This window comes from Ranitomeya imitator, chromosome 5 (assembly GCF_032444005.1).
Source record: "Ranitomeya imitator isolate aRanImi1 chromosome 5, aRanImi1.pri, whole genome shotgun sequence".
Classification (NCBI taxonomy): domain Eukaryota; kingdom Metazoa; phylum Chordata; class Amphibia; order Anura; family Dendrobatidae; genus Ranitomeya; species Ranitomeya imitator.
Window position 1 is genome coordinate 279,652,745 of NC_091286.1, and position 21,170 is coordinate 279,673,914.

At 46.8% G+C, this 21,170-nt stretch overlaps 1 protein-coding gene across 1 annotated transcript in view; it reads left to right on the forward strand.

Moving 5' to 3' along the window:
• Positions 1 to 21,170, forward strand: part of SLC35F1 (solute carrier family 35 member F1) — a 692,218-nt gene that overhangs the window by 524,455 nt on the left and 146,593 nt on the right. The gene's annotated exons all lie outside the window — the stretch shown is intronic.

Sequence of the window (21,170 nt, forward strand, 5' to 3'; positions counted from 1 at the left end):
TTTGCATCAAGAATAGGAATTAGTGATCATAGTGGAGGAGATCGGAGTAAAATAGCATTTTGGGGATATGATAAATTAGACTGGAAAGATGAAATTAGTTTCTGAAAATAATGAAAGTTGCATATTAAGAGGATAAAACTTTCATGGGAGTGCTTCTTTATGCAAAGCCCATTCTATTAGGCAGTTGTCACACTGTGACAGTCTTCAGTAAGGAAGAGGGGCCTCAAACTGTCCTTGGAGCTGGGACCCTAACTATCCCTATCCCACTGGTACTCTTGAAGGTAGAGAGGCCTGAGTCTCTGACCTTACTATGCTCCTGTATAAATCCTAATCTGTCCCCTCCCACATCCCATGAGGCATTGGACAGAAATTAAAGGTAAGACAGACACAAAGCCAAAACAGGGATAACAGAAAACCTCTATGATGGACAGGGAGTAATAAATTAAATGGGTAAAGGGAGCAAGAGATAAAAACACATGTACAGCAGCAAAAAAAAGAACACCACAACTCCAACTACAAACTTTAACTACTTATCTTTACTACTCAGCACAGGAAGATGAGTCTCCAATAGCAACAACAATGTGATGTGGCTGCACTGCAGTGTAGTGCAACCCCCATCGGGGGTGCTGGCGAGGGAAGAGAGACCGCACACTCACAGCGCAGCAACACTGAGCAGCCGGACAGGTGTCACAGGTGACAAAAGAGTGGTCAGATGAGCTGAGTCAGAACCTGTCAGGAGCAGAAGTACCAGAAGTAACAACAATGCACGTAGTCAGAGACAAGCCAGAAGTCAGAGCCAAACAGGAGCACGGTATCCAAAACTTGAGACGTAAGACGAAGTCGGGGTACAAGCCAGAGAGTCAAAGCCGATCGGGGAACATGGTATCAGAGATGGAAAACAAGGCTTTTCTGTTGAACTACATCTAATGCTTGAGGAGGCATTTCTGAGTGGTACAATTAGTATGTTGAACTGTATGTTAAAACCCTTGTTGTGAGGCAGGGCACAGAGATCAGGAAAACAACCAGATGAACACTAAATCAGGGATAGGGAACGGGTCTTATACGGGAAGTCAGAGGCAGAAGGATTACCAGGGTATACGGTCAGCTGCTCTAGCCTGTAAGCATGAACTATTACTGATGCTGGCCAGCAGACCACAGAGGAGTTAAAAAGCCCAGCCAGCTCCAAACCCCCACATGACCAGTCCAGAGAGATGATAGCAGAAGACAAACCCTTAACTGGATCATGACAAACTCCTATTCAGCACAGCGTCTCCTAAGAGCAAGGAAGCAGAGCTTTCACTGGCAGGACAGAGAGGGTCTGGCCAGGTTTTATAGGAAGAGTTAATGACCAGATCAGAAGCAGCTGAAAAGGAGCTGCATGTTTGTGACCAGCATAGAAATGGTTGTTTAACCTCTTCAGCTCCAAAGGAAGGTAAATTCATTTAATATGAGATCCAAGTACACAGGCTAAATAAAAGGTCTTCAATTAAAAATATGCAGTGATCATCTACCCTCAGATCTCCCAGGTTAGCATGACACACTCATGACAACAATGCTCATTCAATTAAGACACACTTGTCAGAGGTGTAGAAAGTGTCAAAATCATGTAATGAATATAGTGAAAGTCCTGAAAGATAGATTTTTGGGTGTACACTGCATCATAATTATGATATATTGGGACTCACTGAAAAAGGGATAAATCCATGAAACTTAATTTTTATCAAAATCACTGAAAAAGGGATAAATCCATAAAACTTAATTTTTATTAAAATATTTAAACAACCATAACAATTCTACTACCTAAAGTGTACTATCTTGAGCGTAACTTCAGGAAGTGGATAAATAGAACACAAAAAAAGCCACGTTGCTACAGATGTTATTGTCTCATTTTACCCCAACTGGGTAAGAAACACACTACTGGGTATATCAAAAGAGCCAAGATTCCTCTCTTCTCCGTATAGTCATTTAACCTTTTTTAAAGACCTCTCCAAAGAAACCCTGCAAAAGCAGAAATTATTTCAATCCACTACACGTGAGCTTCTAAAAGCCAGAATACCCTACAATTGGACTCAGTTCTCTACGCTACAAATTAAATTCACATCTAAACTGATTACTATTTCTTCTCCAACGGAAGGAGTTGACTTCCTGAAATGTGCCGGCATAGTTTCCTCCGTGGGCTCTCCTGGTCTCCTTTCTATGTCCAAATCAAACCTACGTCCCAAGTGAAAAGTACTACAATCAACATTTATTGAAGTCGGTAACTTTATTATTCCAGTTCCTAGAAAAGCTGTTTTCCATTTATTCCTCAAGTGTGGCTTGTAAATGAACCGTACTTTGCCGCCACAATGTCCTAGGATCACCTTTAGGTGATTCCAGACAGGACAGGCCCTTATATACATCATACAACATACTTACTTTTTAATTGAGAAGCGACAGTTATATTAGGTTTGATACTGAGCTAAGTTTAATCTGTTTGAGTAAGCTACAGTCGTTTTCTGCTTGTGTAAGCTACAGTATATATATGTATGCCTATCTTTTCTTTTCCTTTCACCCTTTTTTTCCCTTACCCTTTACCCTTCAGCTCTATTAAATTTAGAAAATCAATAAAATTTGTTGGAAAAACAAAAAAAACCACACAAATTGGTCTCTAAATGTTGTGGAGGTACCACAGTTATAACATTCTATCTCACTTCTCAAATATTTAGCTTGATGCGTCTTACTCTTCACAAATAAGTGTAGAGAAGGTCCTTGACATAATTTATGCCCAGGTCACAAACGGAATATCAGACGACCACTGCATGGTGGACAGGAACAACGCAGCTTTCACTTCACCTGGAATAGTCTCTTTAATCTAGAAACAATGTAGCCATAAATTGTAGCGTCAAATCCCTTTGTAACATATCTCCATGACAGTTTTTTGTCTAGGTACATACAGTATATATCGTGCATCTTTTGGATGCTTCTAATTAGGAATTCAAATGCTTGTATATCTTTGTTAACCTTAAGAAAGGATCTTTCTGAACACAAGCAGCATACTTATTTTACATAAAAACTAACACAAAGTGGAAAAATACTTTTTTTAACTTGTAATATAATATTTTATTCTATAATACATTACTAGGCTAATGTTTATTTTATGTAAGGATCTAAACGAACAATCTGAACATGTTGAGTCAGCACTCACCTGCCATGGAATGGGTCATCACATTAACCACTTCACTTTGGAGACACTTTTCATTTTTACACTTCTGTTTTTTCCTCTCTTTCTTCCAAAAGCTATAGCTTTTTTATTTTTCAGCTGACATAACTGTGTGAGGATTGCTTTTTTGTGGGACAAGTTGTAGTTTTAAATGACACCATTCACAAACTATACTGGAAAAGGGAATCAAATTCAAAGTAAGGTGAAATGGTCAAAAAAAGCAGTTCTGTCCAAGGTTTTTTGTTTCATTTTTACAGCTTTTTGGGTGCTGTTAAAATGACAAGGCAACATGATTCTTCAGGTCAGTAAGATTATGGTGAAACCAACTTATATACGGTAGTTTTTGTTATATTTATTGGTTTAACACCACCGTTTTTAAATTCATTTTTACTTGTTTATTTGCTCCACCTTAGGGCACACAAACCCGCTACCTGTGGTTTTTCTCCATAGGAGTACCCAATGGCCATGGCAGGGGCCACTAGTAGGTTGCCGGCTGCCATAGTAACCAATAGGCATCCTGTGATCATGCCGTGTAGTGAAGAGGGAGACCAGAATAGAAATATCTGAATTGATTCAATGCCGCTAAGTGGTTAAACAGCAGCCTTTGGATCTAGCTCCAATTGCTACTTCTACAACCGGCTGAAGGCTTCACAACCTACTGCACATACTGTTAGTCACCTAAACTCATGTTTAAAAAAAGGCTTTAGAAAATCCATTTTTCTTATGCTAATTAGCCCTTTGACTAGTTGGTGGGACGTTAGCTTCCCCAGACTAGTCGTCCCTCTCTGAATCTCATATCTAATGATTTGCAAGAGCCAGCATAATGGCCAGCTCTCTACAAATCTTGCGCATGTGTACAGATAGCTGCTCCTCTTGTTCCTGCTGATCTTCATCTCCTACATGGACATCAGACATCTTCTTTGCTTCTGGACATGCGTAGTGCACCTCTAAAGCCGAGAAGCGGCTTCAGAGGAGCAATTAAGTGGCTAAAGAGAGCTGCGCGCATGATTTGCAGAGAACGGGTGATGATGACGCCAGCTCTTGCAACTCATGTTATCACGACCACAGTATATTTATTAACAAACAAATCTGTACATTAATCTACACAATCCTATTCAAACTGTTCCGTAATTTGCCCAATATAACCAGCTCTTTGTGTGTCTACTGTATGCAATAACCTACAGTGGGGCAAAAAAGTATTTAGTCAGTCAGCAATAGTGCAAGTTCCACCACTTAAAAAGATGAGAGGCGTCTGTAATTTACATCATAGGTAGACCTCAACTATGGGAGACAAACTGAGAAAAAAAAATCCAGAAAATCACATTGTCTGTTTTTTTAACATTTTATTTGCATATTATGGTGGAAAATAAGTATTTGGTCAGAAACAAAATTTCATCTCAATACTTTGTAATATATCCTTTGTTGGCAATGACAGAGGTCAAACGTTTTCAGTAAGTCTTCACAAGGTTGCCACACACTGTTGTTGGTATGTTGGCCCATTCCTCCATGCAGATCTCCTCTAGAACAGTGATGTTTTTGGCTTTTCGCTTGGCAACACGGACTTTTAACTCCCTCCAAAGGTTTTCTATAGGGTTGAGATCTGGAGACTGGCTAGGCCACTCCAGGACCTTGAAATGCTTCTTACGAAGCCACTCCTTCGTTGCCCTGGTGGTGTGCTTTGGATCATTGTCATGTTGAAAGACCCAGCCACGTTTCATCTTCAATGCCCTTGCTGATGGAAGGAGGTTTGCACTCAAAATCTCACGATACATGGCCCCATTCATTCTTTCATGTACCCGGATCAGTCGTCCTGGCCCCTTTGCAGAGAAACAGCCCCAAAGCATGATGTTTCCACCACCATGCTTTACAGTAGGTATGGTGTTTGATGGATGCAACTCAGTATTCTTTTTCCTCCAAACATGACAAGTTGTGTTTCTACCAAACAGTTCCAGTTTGGTTTCATCAGACCATAGGACATTCTCCCAAAACTCCTCTGGATCATCCAAATGCTCTCTAGCAAACTTCAGACGGGCCCGGACATGTACTGGCTTAAGCAGTGGGACACGTCTGGCACTGCAGGATCTGAGTCCATGGTGGCGTAGTGTGTTACTTATGGTAGGCCTTGTTACATTGGTCCCAGCTCTCTGCAGTTCATTCACTAGGTCCCCCCGCGTGGTTCTGGGATTTTGGCTCACCGTTCTTGTGATCATTCTGACCCCACGGGGTGGGATTTTGCGTGGAGCCCCAGATCGAGGGAGATTATCAGTGGTCTTGTATGTCTTCCATTTTCTAATTATTGCTCCCACTGTTGATTTCTTCACTCCAAGCTGGTTGGCTTTTGCAGATTCAGTCTTCCCAGCCTGGTGCAGGGCTACAATTTTGTTTCTGGTATCCTTTGACAGCTCTTTGGTCTTCACCATAGTGGAGTTTGGAGTCAGACTGTTTGAGGGTGTGCACAGGTGTCTTTTTATACTGATAACAAGTTTAAACAGGTGCCATTACTACAGGTAATGAGTGGAGGAAAGAGGAGACTCTTAAAGAAGAAGTTACAGGTCTGTGAGAGCCAGAAATCTTGATTGTTTGTTTCTGACCAAATACTTATTTTCCACCATAATATGCAAATAAAATGTTAAAAAAACAGACAATGTGATTTTCTGGATTTTTTTTTCTCAGTTTGTCTCCCATAGTTGAGGTCTACCTATGATGTAAATTACAGACGCCTCTCATCTTTTTAAGTGGTGGAACTTGCACTATTGCTGACTGACTAAATACTTTTTTGCCCCACTGTATATTGTTTGCCATTAGGGTTCAATGATTACACAACTAATACTGACAACATATTTTAATGTCTGGGAAACACACTACAAAAAATGTACTTTATGAATCATGAGTTCAATTAGAAAGTAACATAATAGGACACAGTCTATAATTACTCTAAGCTGTATTTTGGAATTGATATATTAGACTTGAGTCACATTTGTAGCCAGTAATATTATACAATACATTAGTTTTCTTGTAGAAAGCTTCTTTTAATAACTGTAAAAAGGGAGAAAAAACACTGGGCTAGCAGCCCTGAATTACAAAGGACTGCCATTAATATTAGGTATCAACTTTTCTTTAGGTCACATATTTTTTAAAAGGCATGCACTGAAATGTCATATTGTACATAGGTAGCACAGCATTGTGATTATAGATCAACTAGATGGTGGCCCGATTCTAACGCATCGGGTATTCTAGAATATGTATGTATGTACGTCGCGCTTAGCACAGCCACGTAGTATATTGCACAGCCACGTAGTATATAACACTGCCACGTAGTATATTACACTGCCACGTAGTATATAACACAGACAGCCACGTAGTATATAGCACAGCCCACATAACACAGACAGCCATGTAGTATATAGCACAGCCACGTACTATAAAGCAGCCACATAGTATATAGCAGCCACATAGTATATAGTACAGCCCACGTAATATATAGCACAGCCCACACAGTATATAACACTGCCCACGTAGTATATAGCAGCCAGGCAGTATATAACACAGCCCACTGTTGTGAATTCTGCTCTTGGGCTCCCTCCGGTGGTTGTTGATGGTAATGCGGTTGTTCCTGAGCAGCAGTCTTGGACAGGTGTTTCTGCTAATTGCAGCTCGGACTGGGGTATTTAGCTGTGCAGGACTCATTAGTCCTTGCCAGTAGTCAATGTTCCTTTGGAAGTGTTGGTCCTCTGCCTGGCCCCTCCTGCTTGCTGCCAATTCAGCTAAGATAAGTGTTTTCTTCATTTTTTTAGACACACTGCTGTGTGTTTATTTTCTGTGCTTATCTTGTTTCTATTTTGTTCCTGCTAGACTGTGCCTGATGTTTTTCTCAGTCTAGTTGGACTCGCTGGAGTCGCAGATATACTCTCCACATCTTTAGTTAGCTGGTGGAGTTTTTGTATTTTTCTGCTGTTGATATTTTGTAGTGTTTTATGCTGACCGCATAGTATCCTGTTCTATCCTTTCCTATCTAGGTAGAAGTGGCCTCTTTTGCTTATCCCTGTTTTCTGTCTGCGTGTGTCTTTTCCTCTCCTACTCACAGTCATTATTTGTGGGGGGCTACCTATCCTTTGGGGGTCTACTCTGAGGCAAGAGAGTTTTCCTATTTCCATCTTTAGGGATATTTAGTCCTTAGGCTGTGTCGAGGTGTCTAGGTCTAGTTAGGCACACCCCACGGCTAATTCTAGTTGCGGTGATAGGATCAGGGGTTGCGGTCAGTAAAGTTACCACTGCTCCAGCGAAGGTCATTTCATGCTGCTCCAAGGCCACCTGATCATAACAGTACTACTGGCCAACAATGAGTTAATTGCATCTCAGAAGAAGGGAGGAAAGATCTTGAGCCATTTTTTTTTCTTCAGTCTGTTTTGTCTTATCCTCCCTCTTTATCTCTGGGTGGCTGAAGAGCCTTGTGCTAGCATGAATGTTCAGGAATTAGCTTCTCGTGTTGACCAGCTTGCTGCTAGAGTACAGGGTATTTCTGATTACATTGTTCAGACTCCTGCTTTAGAACCGAAGATACCTACTCCTGATTTGTTTTTTGGTGACAGGTCCAAATTTTTGAGTTTTAAAAACAACTGTAAACTGTTTTTTGCATTGAAACCTCGATCCTCCGGTGATTCCATTCAACAAGTTAAATTCATCATTTCCCTGCTGTGTGGTGTTCCACAGGATTGGGCATTTTCCCTGGAATCTGGGGATCCTGCTTTGCTTAATGTAGACTCCTTCTTTCAGGCGTTAGGATTACTGTATGATGATCCTAATTCGGTGGATCAAGCTGAGAAGACCTTGTTGGCCCTGTTTCAGGGTCAAGAGGCGGCAGAATTGTATTGTCAGAAATTCAGAAAATGGTCTGTATTGACTAAATGGAATAATGATGCTTTGGCGGCAATTTTCAGAAAGGGTCTTTCTGAATCCGTTAAAGATGTTATGGTGGGGTTTCCCACACCCTCCAATCTGAGTGATTCTATGTCTCTGGCCATTCAGATTGATCGGCGCTTGCGGGAGCGCAGAACTGTGCGCGCTATGGCGTTATCCTCAGAGCAAATTCTTGAGCCAATGCAGTGTGATAGGATTCTGTCTGGAATGGAACTACAAGGTTTCAGACGTCAGAATAGGTTGTGTTATTAATGTGGCGACGCTTCCAATGTGATTTCTGTCTGCCCTAAGCGGACCAAGAGGATCGCCAGTTCATTTACCATCAGTACTGTACAACCTAAATTTCTGTTATCTGTGTCCTTGATCTGTTCATTGTCATCATTTTCTGTCATGGCGTTTGTGGATTCAGGCGCCGCCTTGAACTTAATGGACTTTGAGTTTGCCAGGCGTTGTGGTTTTCCCTTACAGCCTTTGCAGAACCCTATTCCTTTAAGGGGCATTTATGCTACACCCTTGGCTAAAAATAAGCCCCAGTTTTGGACACAGGTGACCATGCGCATGGCGCCAGCCCATCAGGAAGATTGTCGATTTCTGGTGTTGCATAATTTGCATGATGCTATCGTGCTGGGTTTTCCATGGTTGCAAGTACATAATCCTATTTTGGATTGGAAGTCCATGTCTGTGACTAGTTGGGGTTGTCAGGGGGTTCATAATGATGTTCCTCTGATGTCTATCGACCCTTCTCCCTCTTCTGAAATTCCAGAGTTTTTGTCTGATTTTCAGGATGTATTCGATGAGCCCAGGTCCAGTTTCCTTCCACCACACAGGGACTGCGATTGTGCTATTGACTTGATTCCAGGCTGTAAGTTTCCTAAGGGCCGACTTTTCAACCTGTCTGTACCTGAACATACCGCCATGCGGAGCTATATTAAGGAGTCTTTGGAGAAAAGGCATATTCGGCCATCTTCTTCACCGTTGGGAGCGGGGTTCTTTTTAGTTGCTAAAAAAGATAGTTCCTTAAGACCCTGTATTGATTATCGCCTCTTGAATAAGATCACGGTCAAGTTTCAATATCCTTTACCTTTGCTTTCCGATTTGTTTGCTAGGATTAAGGGAGCTAGTTGGTTTACTAAGATTGACCTTCGGGGGGCTTATAATCTTGTTCGTATTAAGCAGGGTGATGAATGGAAAACTGCGTTTAACACGCCCGAGGGCCATTTTGAATACCTTGTGATGCCATTCGGACTCTGTAATGCTCCATCTATTTTTCAGTCCTTCATGCATGATATCTTCCGGGATTATCTTGATAAATTCCTGATTGTATATTTGGACGATATTTTCATTTTTTCCGATGATTGGGAGTCTCATGTGCAGCAGGTCAGGATGGTATTTCAGATCCTTCGTGACAATGCCTTGTTTGTGAAAGGGTCTAAGTGTCTTTTTGGGGTGCAGAAGGTTTCCTTTTTGGGCTTTCTTTTTTCTCGCTCGTCTATAGAGATGGATCCGGTTAAGGTTCAGGCCATTAATGATTGGATTCAGGCCAGATCCGTGAAGAGCCTTCAGAAATTTGTGGGTTTCGCTAATTTTTATCGCCGTTTCATTGCTAATTTTTCCAGCGTGGTTAAACCCTTGACTCATTTGACGAAGAAGGGCGCTGATGTGGCGAATTGGTCCCCTGCTGCTGTCTCCGCCTTTCAGGAACTTAAGCATCGTTTTACTTCTGCTCCTGTGTTGCGTCAACCGGGTGTTTCTCTTCCATTTCAGGTTGAGGTTGACGCTTCTGAGATTGGGGCAGGGGCTGTTTTGTCTCAGAGGGATCCTGTTGGTTCCTTAATGAAACCGTGTGCCTTCTTTTCCCGTAAGTTTTCGCCTGCTGAACGCAATTATGATGTCGGCAATCGGGAGTTGTTGGCTATGAAGTGGGCGTTTGAGGAGTGGCAACATTGGCTTGAGGGAGCTAAGCACCGTATTGTGGTCTTGACCGATCATAAGAATCTGATTTACCTCGAGTCTGCCAAACGATTGAATCCTAGACAGGCTCGATGGTCCTTGTTTTTTTCTCGTTTTGATTTTGTGGTCTCGTACCTTCCGGGTTCTAAGAATATTAAGGCTGATGCCCTCTCTAGGAGTTTTTTTCCTGATTCTCCTGAGGTCTTGGAACCAGTCGGTATTTTGAAGGAAGGGGTGGTCCGTTCTGCCGTTTCTCCTGATTTACGACGGGTTCTTCAGAAATTTCAGGCTGACAAACCTGATCGTTGTCCTGTGGGGAAGCTGTTTGTTCCTGACAGATGGACTAGTAGAGTGATTTCTGAGGTTCACTGTTCTGTGTTGGCTGGTCATCCTGGCATTTTAGGTACCAGAGACTTGGTTGGTAGGTCATTTTTGTGGCCTTCTTTATCGCGTGATGTGCGGTCTTTTGTGCAGTCCTGTGGGACTTGTGCGCGGGCCAAGCCTTGTTGCTCCCGTGCTAGTGGGTTGCTTTTGCCATTGCCGGTCCCTGAGAAGCCCTGGACGCATATTTCTATGAATTTTGTTTCCGATCTTCCTGTTTCCCAGAGGATGTCGGTTATCTGGGTTGTTTGTGACCGATTCTCTAAGATGGTTCATTTGGTGCCTTTGCCTAAATTGCCTTCTTCTTCTGATTTGGTTCCGTTGTTTTTTCAGCATGTGGTCCGTTTGCATGGTATTCCTGAGAATATTGTGTCCAACAGAGGTTCCCAGTTTGTTTCTAGGTTTTGGCGGGCCTTTTGTGCAAGGCTGGGCATTGATTTGTCATTTTCTTCTGCATTTCATCCTCAGACAAATGGCCAGACCGAGCGTACTAATCAGACTTTGGAGACTTATTTGAGATGCTTTGTGTCTGCTGATCAGGATGATTGGGTGGCTTTTTTGCCATTGGCCGAGTTTGCCCTTAATAATCAGGCTAGTTCGGCTACTTTGGTTTCGCCTTTTTTTGTAATTTTGGTTTTCATCCTCGTTTTTCTTCTGGGCAGGTTGAGTCTTCTGACTTTCCTGGTGTGGATTCTGTGGTTGACAGGTTGCAGCAGATTTGGGCTCAGGTGGTGGACAATTTGGTGTCGTCTCAGGAGGAGGCTTAACGTTTTGCTAACCGACGTCGCTGTGTTGGTTCCCGGCTTCGGGTTGGGGATCTGGTTTGGTTATCTTCCCGTCATGTTCCTATGAAGGTTTCTTCTCCTAAGTTTAAGCCTCGGTTTATTGGTCCTTATAGGATTTCTGAGATTATTAATCCGGTGTCTTTTTGTCTGCCGCTTCCGGCCTCTTTTGCTATCCATAATGTCTTCCATAGATCTTTGTTGCGGAAATATGTGGAGCCCGTTGTTCCCTCTGTTGATCCTCCGGCCCCTGTGTTGGTCGATGGGGAGTTGGAATATGTGGTTGAGAAGAATTTGGATTCTTGTTTTTCGAGACGGAAGCTTCAGTACCTTGTCAAATGGAAGGGTTATGGCCAGGAGGATAATTCTTGGGTTTCGTCCTCTGATGTCCATGCCACTGATTTGGTTCGTGCCTTTCATCTTGCTCGTCCTAACCGGCCTGGGGGCTCTGGTGAGGGTTCGGTGTCCGCTCCTCAAGGGGGGGGTACTGTTGTGAATTCTGCTCTTGGGCTCCCTCTGGTGGTTGTTGATGGTAATGCGGTTGTTCCTGAGCAGCAGTCTTGGACAGGTGTTTCTGCTAATTGCAGCTCGGACTGGGGTATTTAGCTGTGCAGGACTCATTAGTCCTTGCCAGTAGTCAATGTTCCTTTGGAAGTGTTGGTCCTCTGCCTGGCCCCTCCTGCTTGCTGCCAATCCAGCTAAGATAAGTGTTTTCTTCATTTCTTTGGACACACTGCTGTGTGTTTATTTTCTGTGCTTATCTTGTTTCTATTTTGTTCCTGCTAGACTGTGCCTGATGTTTTTCTCAGTCTAGTTGGACTCGCTGGAATCGCAGATATACTCTCCACATCTTTAGTTAGGGTGTGGAGTTTTTGTATTTTTCTGCTGTGAATATTTTGTAGTGTTTTATGCTGACCGCATAGTATCCTGTTCTATCCTTTCCTATCTAGGTAAAAGTGGCCTCTTTTGCTTATCCCTGTTTTCTGTCTGCGTGTGTCTTTTCCTCTCCTACTCACAGCCATTATTTGTGGGGGGCTACCTATCCTTTGGGGGTCTACTCTGAGACAGCTTTACATGCATCTGCATATTTCCCATAAGGGATGGGGGCAGTGTTCTGGAATCACTGCGTTGAGAAACACGTGATGGTGTCTCCGCAGTGTTGGATGTTTTGGTCTCCCCGAGGCCAATCATCTGTGCCTTTATAGTCCTTAGGCTGTGTCGAGATGTCTAGGTCTGGTTAGGCACACCCAACGGCTACTTCTAGTTGCGGTGATAGGATCAGGGGTTGCGGTCAGTAAAGTTACCACTGCTCCAGCGAAGGTCATTTCATGCTGCTCCAAGGCAACCTGATCATAACAGCCCACGTACTATATAACACAGCCCACACAGTATATAGCAGTGTGGGCACCATATCCCTGTTAACCCCTTCCCGACCCATGACGCCACGTAGGCGTCATGAAAGTCGGTGCCAATCTGACCCATGACGCCTATGTGGCGTCATGGAAAGATCGCGTCCCTGCAGATCGGGTGAAAGGGTTAACTCCCATTTCACCCGATCTGCAGGGACAGGGGGAGTGGTAGTTTAGCCCAGGGGGGGTGGCTTCACCCCCCGTGGCTACGATCGCTCTGATTGGCTGTTGAAAGTGAAACTGCCAATCAGAGCGATTTGTAATATTTCACCTATTATAACTGGTGAAATATTACAAACCAGCCATGGCCGATGCTGCAATATCATCGGCCATGGCTGGAAACACTAATGTGCCCCCCCCACAGCCCCCCGATCTGTCCGGTACACTGCTCCGGCTCCCCTCCGTCCTGTGCTCAGCTCCCCCCGTGCTCTTGTCCGCTCACCCCCATGCTCCAATCACCCCCCCCGTGCTCCAATCACCCCCACTGCACTCCGATCCACCCCCCCGTGCTCCGTTCCACCCCCCCGTGCTCCGTTCCACCCCCACCCCCGTGCTCCGTTCCACTCCTCCCGCGCTCCGATCCACCCCCCATGCTCCGATCCCCCCCCCGTGCTCCCCCCCACCCCATCATACTTACCGATCCTGCCGGGGTCCGTCCGTCTTCTCCCTGGGCGCCGCCATCTTCCAAAATGGCGGGCGCATGCGCAGTGCGCCCGCCGAATCTGCCGGCCGGCAGATTCGTTCCAAAGTGCATTTTGATCACTGAGATATAATATATCTCAGTGATCAAAATAAAAAAAATAATAAATGACCCCCCCCCCCCTTTGTCACCCCCATAGGTAGGGACAATAAAAAAATAAAGATTTTTTTTTTCCCACTAATGTTAGAATAGGGTTAGGGTTAGGGGTAGGGTTAGGGGTAGGGTTAGGGTTAGGGCTAGGGTTAGGGCTAGGGTTAGGGCTAGGGTTAGGGGTAGGGTTAGGGGTAGGGTTAGGGTTAGGGTTAGGGCTAGGGTTAGGGTTAGGGTTAGGGCTAGGGTTAGGGGTAGGGTTAGGGGTAGGGTTAGGGTTAGGGGTAGGGCTAGGGTTAGGGCTAGGGTTAAAGGTAGGGGTAGGGTTAGGGCTAGGGTTAGAGCTAGGGTTAGGGTTAGGGGTAGGGTTAGGGTTAGGGGTAGGGTTAGGGGTAGGGTTAGGGGTAGGGGTAGGGTTAGGGCTAGGGTTAGGGTTAGGGGTAGGGTTAGGGGTAGGGCTAGGGGTAGGGCTAGGGTTAGGGTTAGGGGTAGGGTTAGGGTTAGGGGTAGGGTTAGGGTTAGGGTTAGGGCTAGGGTTAGGGTTTCGGTATGTGCACACGTATTCTGGTCCTCTGGATTTTTCCGCTGCGGATTTGATAAATCCGCAGTGCTAAACCGCTGCGGATTTATGGTGGATTTACCGCGTTTTTCTGCGCATTTCACTGCGGTTTTACAACTGCGATTTTCTATTTGAGCAGTTGTAAAACCGCTGCGGAATCCGCACAAAGAAGTGACATGCTGCGGAATGTAAACCGCTGCGTTTCCGTGCAATTTTTCCGCAGCATGTGTACAGCGATTTTTGTTTCCCATAGGTTTACATTGAACTGTAAACTCATGGGAAACTGCTGCGGATCCGCAGCGTTTTCCGCAGCGTGTGCACATACCTTAGAATTAGGCTATGTGCACATGGTGCGGATTTGGCTGCGGATCCGCAGCGGATTAGCTGCTGCGGATTCGCAGCAGTGTTCCATCAGGTTTACAGTACCATGTAAACCTATGGAAAACCAAATCCGCTGTGCCCATGGTGCGGAAAATACCGCGCGGAAACGCTGCGTTGTATTTTCCGCAGCATGTCAATTCTTTGTGCAGATTCCGCAGCGTTTTACACCTGTTCCTCAATAGGAATCCGCAGGTGAAATCCGCACAAAAAACACTGGAAATCCACGGAAAATCCGCAGGTAAAACGCAGTGCCTTTTACCCGCGGATTTTTCAAAAATGATGCTGAAAAATCTCACACGAATCCGCAACGTGGGCACATAGCCTTAGGGTTAGGGTTGGAATTAGGGTTGTGGTTAGGGTTGTGATTAGGGTTATGGCTACAGTTGGGATTAGAGTTAGGGGTGTGTTGGGGTTAGTGTTGGAGGTAGAATTGAGGGGTTTCCACTGTTTAGGCACATCAGGGGTCTCCAAACGCAACATGGCGCCACCATTGATTCCAGCCAATCTCGTATTCAAAAAGTCAAATGGTGCTCCCTCACTTCCGAGCCCCGACGTGTGCCCAAACAGTGGTTTACCCCTACATATGGGGTACCAGCATACTCAGGATAAACTGCGCAACAATTACTGGGGTCCAATTTCTCCTGTTACCCTTGTGAAAATAAAAAAATGCTTCCTAAAACATCATTTTTGAGGAAAGAAAAATGATTTTTTATTTTCACGGCTCTGCGTTGTAACTGGCTGTGAAGCACTTGGGGGATCAAAGTGCTCACCACATATCTAGATAAGTTCCTTGGGGGGTCTAGTTTCTAAAATGGGGTCACTTGTGGGGGGTTTCTACTGTTTAGGCACACCAGGGGCTCTGCAAACGCAACGTGACGCCCGCAGACCATTCCATCAAAGTCTGCATTTCAAAAGTCACTACTTCCCTTCTGAGCCCCGACGTGTGCCCAAACAGTGGTTTACCCCCACACATGGGGTATCAGCGTACTCAGAAGAAACTGTGTTAGGACTGGCGGAACGCACCAAGACAGATGGTATAGATGCGTTCGCAGTCCGGGGTCCACCGTGCAGGTGAAAACCTGCTGCTAGCAATTAGCAGACTATATGGCGGTACACTAAAGTATACACGCGTGGGTTAACCTCACCCAGCGTGAAAGAAACAATCCTGTTAAGGCACAGGACCGCGGTACCGCACCTAAAGCGCGATCAAGTAGTCAGCGAACTCAACCCCAACTAGGATTGAAGTCCGATTAGACCCTTGCTGGCACAACACCGCAACTGGGTGTGTAAGGAGACTGAAGAGCAATATTAAGGCACAAGAGTGCATGCAGTGCCGCACTGACGAACGCCACTAACCACCCAGGCTTGGGTAAGGAAAGCACAGAGGAAGTGCACGGCGCCGTACTGGCGGTCACAGCAACTGGACGCTATAATGTGTGACTAGTGCTGTAGGATAAGTCGGGCGCTAGGTAGCAGCCATACACCTTCCACGAACAGTCATTCAATAGGGTAGGGGTATCCAAGGACGACTTGCACTCACAACATACACACATTAGCGATTGAAAGACAATACTAGCGCATGGCCGTGCGGTCATGCGCAGTTTATATAGCAGCAGCACAGGAAGTGGCCACAGCACCTTTGCCCTTCCAAGACCTGCCAAGAGGACCAATGGAATGTGCTGCAGAGCCTGAGCACATGATCCTCGATCTCCAACGGGAGATCTTACCCTGGGCATGCTCAGTACGTGCAGACAAGGACTTAGTCCCAGAGAAGTCCGCTCGCTGCTGACCAGCACTGACTTTAATGGCAGAGACTGGAGAAGCAGCAGTAACTCTCAGAACAGAGTGAGAATGAGCAAGACGCTGGGACCGACGTCTTTGCTGAGCAGACTCCACTGTGGCTGGACAAGAATGGGAGACCGCAGCGGAGGTGGCTCGAGATTCCCCCTGTGCAGAAGCGGGAACTCGACCCCTAACATTACCCCCCCTCCTAGGGCCGCCCCCTCCTTGGGCCTCGCTACGTTCGAAGGCAGCAATGAGCTGCAGAGCCCGAATGTGCTCAGCAGGCTCCCAGGACCTATCCTCAGGGCCGTAACCCTTCCAGTCCACCAAAAAAATTTTTTTGCCATGTACCACCTTGCACCCCAAGATAGCGTTCACCTCGAAATCGTCCGTAGACGAACCCGATGTCCAGGCAGATGACTCAGAAAACCGGGACATGTATACGGGCTTAAGGAGGGACACATGAAAGGTGTCGGTGATACCAAGGCGTGGAGGAAGGGCCAGACGGTAGACCACAGGATTAACCTGTTCGGGGACCTTGAAGGGACCCAAGTAGCGAGGAGCAAATTTAGTGGAATCAACTCGCAGCCTGATGTTACGGGCGGAGAGCCACACCAAGTCGCAGGAGCAAAGGTCGGAGCGGGGCGCCGATGAGCATCGGCGGAGGACCTCATTCTCTCCTTAGAGGCCCGAATGGCATCCTGAGTGCGGTCCCAAATATCCCGTGCCTCCACAGCCCAGTCTGCCACCCTGGAGTCTGCGGAAGACACGGGCATAGGCACAGGTACCCGTGGATGCTGACCATAGTTGAGGAGGAATGGGGTTTGTCCAGTGGAGTCGGCTACGGCGTTGTTCAGCGCAAACTCTGCCCATGATAGCAAAGATGCCCGGTCATCCTGCCTGGCTGAAACAAAATGTCGCAGGTATGTGACCAAGGTCTGGTTGGCCCTCTCTACCAACCCATTCGTCTCGGGATGATAAGCGGAAGAGAGATTCAACTCAATACTGAGAAGACGACATAGCTCTCTCCAGAACCGAGACGCAAACTGGGGACCCCGGTCACTGACAATTTTGTCAGGCATACCATGTAGGCGGAAGATATGCTTAATGAACAACGCAGCCAAGGCCCGTGCAGAAGGTAACCGTGGTAGCGGCACCAAATGCACCATTTTCGAGTAATGATCGGTGATGACCCAAATGATGGTACAGCCGCGAGACTTGGGCAAACCCACGACAAAGTCCATCCCGACCATCTCCCAGGGCCTATCTGCCACCGGCAAGGGATAGAGCAACCCAGCTGGCCTTTGACGCGGAGATTTATTTTTGGCGCAGGAGACACACGCCAGAATATAATCCCTGACGTCCCGGACCATATGCGGCCACCAGTACGTCCTCGCCAGTAGCTCAGATGTCCTCTTTGTCCCAAAGTGTCCACCCACTCTGGACGAATGAGCCCAAGAGAGAACCTCCGGTCGCAAATTAATGGGCACAAAAGTCTTGCCCGGAGGCACAGACTCAAGCGAAACCGGCGCTACGGTTCTCAGGCTCTCAGAAGGAACAATAAGCCGAGGCTCCTCTTCCTCCTCTTCAGTTGACATAAGGGAGCGAGAGAGAGCATCAGCACGAATATTCTTCTCCCCAGCGAGAAAATGAAGAGAAAAGTGGAACCGGGAAAAGAACAAGGACCATCTGGCTTGGCGAGAATTTAGCCGCTGGGCTGTTTGTAAGTAGACCAAATTTTTGTGGTCAGTGTAAACCTGGAAGGGAAACCGCGCACCTTCCAGAAGATGTCTCCACTCTGAAAAGGCCAACTTCATTGCTAGCAGCTTCCTATCCCCGATGGAGTAGTTTCTCTCCGCTGGCGAGAAGGTCTTAGAGAAGAAGAAGCATGGATGCTTCCGACCTTGAGCATCCTTCTGATAGAGGACTGCTCCATCACCAACGGATGAGGCATCCACCTCCATTAGGAATGGCTTATCCACATCGGGACGATGTAAGATGGGAGCGCTAGCAAAGTGGGACTTAATAGAAGTGAAGGCCTTGGAGACCTCTTCCGACCACAATTTAGGATTCGCTCCCTTCTTGGTGAGGGCTACCAAGGGAGCTACCAGAGTTGAGAAATGGGGAATGAACTGGCGGTAATAGTTAATGAACCCCATAAAGCGCTGCACCGCTTTAAGAGAATGGGGCTCTTGCCAGTCCATCACAGCCTGTAGTTTGGCAGGATCCATAGCCAATCCCTGGGCGGAGATGATATAGCCCAGGAACGGCAAAGACTCCTGCTCAAACATACACTTCTCCAACTTAGCGTAAAGAGAGTTTGCCCGTAGGAGGTCGAAGACTCTGCCAACATCTCTCCTGTGGGAGTCAATATCTGGAGAAAAGATGAGAATATCATCCAGATAGACTACAACTGAGGTGGAAAGTATATCCCGGAAGATGTCGTTGACAAAGTCTTGAAAAACGGCTGGGGCATTACAGAGCCCGAAGGGCATCACCAGATACTCATAGTGCCCATCTCTGGTGTTAAACGACGTTTTCCATTCGTCCCCCTCACGGATGCAAATCAGGTTGTAAGCACCCCGCAGATCTAATTTAGTAAACACTCTAGCTCCCCGAAGCCTATCGAAGAGCTCGGATATCAAGGGCAAAGGATACTTGTTCTTAACGGTGATAGCGTTAAGACCCCTGTAGTCTATGCATGGACGTAGTTCCCCATTCTTCTTCTGCACGAAGAAGAACCCTGCCCCAGCAGGTGACACTGACTTCCTGATAAACCCTCTTGCCAGATTCTCTTGAATGTACTGAGACATGGCCTCCGTCTCCGGGAGAGATAATGGATAAGCTCGACCCCGGGGAGGCTCCGCACCAGGCAAGAGATCGATAGGACAGTCATAGGGGCGATGGGACGGAAGGGTCTCCGCCGCCTTTTTGGAGAACACGTCTGCGTAAGACCAATATTGCTTGGGGAGAGAGGATAGATCTGCGGGTACCTCAGTAGTAGCAACCTGAACGCACTCTCGGTGACACCTACCCCCACATGATTCACCCCATCCCAGAATTCTGCCTGAGGACCACTCGATGTGAGGAGAGTGGTACCGTAGCCAAGGTATCCCCAACAGGACCTCATCAATACCCTCAGGAATGATGAGCAGAGAAATAATCTCCTGATGGGATGGCGACATGGACAGAGTAACAGGGATGGTCTGATGTGTTATCTGTGCGGGGAGTGTCGACCCATTCACCACTCATACCGTTACTGGTTGAGATAGCATAACCAGGAGTATTGCGTGAAGTGGGGCGAAGGCAGAAGACATAAAATTGCCCTCCGCCCCAGAATCCACGTAGAGGTCTACCGAGTGGGAGGATGAGCCAAAGGTAATTGTCCCCTTAAAGGACAATTTGGAGGCAAACGTCGCAGTGTCTAGTGCACCTCCACCTACTACCACTAGACGCTGACGTTTCCTCAACCGCTGATGACATCTGGTGGCAAGATGTTCTGACTGTTGGCATACATGGCAACCCTGGAGTGCACGAGCGGTCTGGGACTTAGATCCCGCTCGTGACACCACCTTAGGTTCCTGGAACTCAGGAGCCTGGACTGGAGATTCCAAAGGTTTGGCGAAGGTGGGAGCCAGCCAAAACCTCTGCCTACACTGGGCTCGCTCTAACCTCCGCTCGTGAAAACGGAGGTCGATGCGAGTAGATACTGTTATTAACTCTTCCAGTGTGGCGGGAATCTCCCTAGTGGCCAGAGCATCCTTAACGTGGTCAGCCAGCCCCCTCCAAAATATAGGGATAAGGGCTTTATCCGACCACTCCAGCTCAGATGCTAGAGTGCGGAAATGGACGGCAAAAAGGCTGACCAAGGACGAGCCCTGAGTCAGTGCCAACAGTTGGAGCGCCGTGTCATGGGTGACACGAGGTCCTAGAAAGACCTGTTTCAGAGTGCTCAGGAATAATGGAGCACTCTGCACCACATGATCGCCACGCTCCCTACAGGACTTACTGTCACCAGAAAATTTCTCTGGTAGCGGGAGGCGAGATAGCGTCGGTACAGGGGCGGCAGTGGACAAGGTAGCTGCAGCCACACTTGCAGCCTGAACAGCGACAGCAGTAACATCCACAGTTGAGGTTGAACGCTCAAGAGCCGCCAACCTTCCCTCCAGCTGCTGGATGTACCGCTGTAAACGCTGGTCGTCCGCCATTTTACTAGCCAGACCCTGGCGCTAGTATTCTGTTAGGACTGGCGGAACGCACCAAGACAGATGGTATAGATGCGTTCGCAGTCCGGGGTCCACCGTGCAGGTGAAAACCTGCTGCTAGCAATTAGCAGACTATATGGCGGTACACTAAAGTATACACGCGTGGGTTAACCTCACCCAGCGTGAAAGAAACAATCCTGTTAAGGCACAGGACCGCGGTACCGCACCTAAAGCGCGAGCAAGTAGTCAGCGAACTCAACCCCAACTAGGATTGAAGTCCGATTAGACCCTTGCTGGCACAACACCGCAACTGGGTGTGTAAGGAGACTGAAGAGCAATATTAAGGCACAAGAGTGCATGCAGTGCCACACTGACGAACGCCACTAACCACCCAGGCTTGGGTAAGGAAAGCACAGAGGAAGTGCACTGCGCCGTACTGGCGGTCACAGCAACTGGACGCTATAATGTGTGACTAGTGCTGTAGGATAAGTCGGGCACTAGGTAGCAGCCATACACCTTCCGCGAACAGTCATTCAATAGGGTAGGGGTATCCAAGGACGACTTGCACTCACAACATACACACATTAGCGATTGAAAGACAATACTAGCGCATGGCCGTGCGGTCATGCGCAGTTTATATAGCAGCAGCACAGGAAGTGGCCACAGCACCTTTGCCCTTCCAAGACCTGCCAAGAGGACCAATGGAATGTGCTGCAGAGCCTGAGCACATGACCCTCGATCTCCAACGGGAGATCTTACCCTGGGCATGCTCAGTACGTGCAGACAAGGACTTAGTCCCAGAGAAGTCTGCTCGC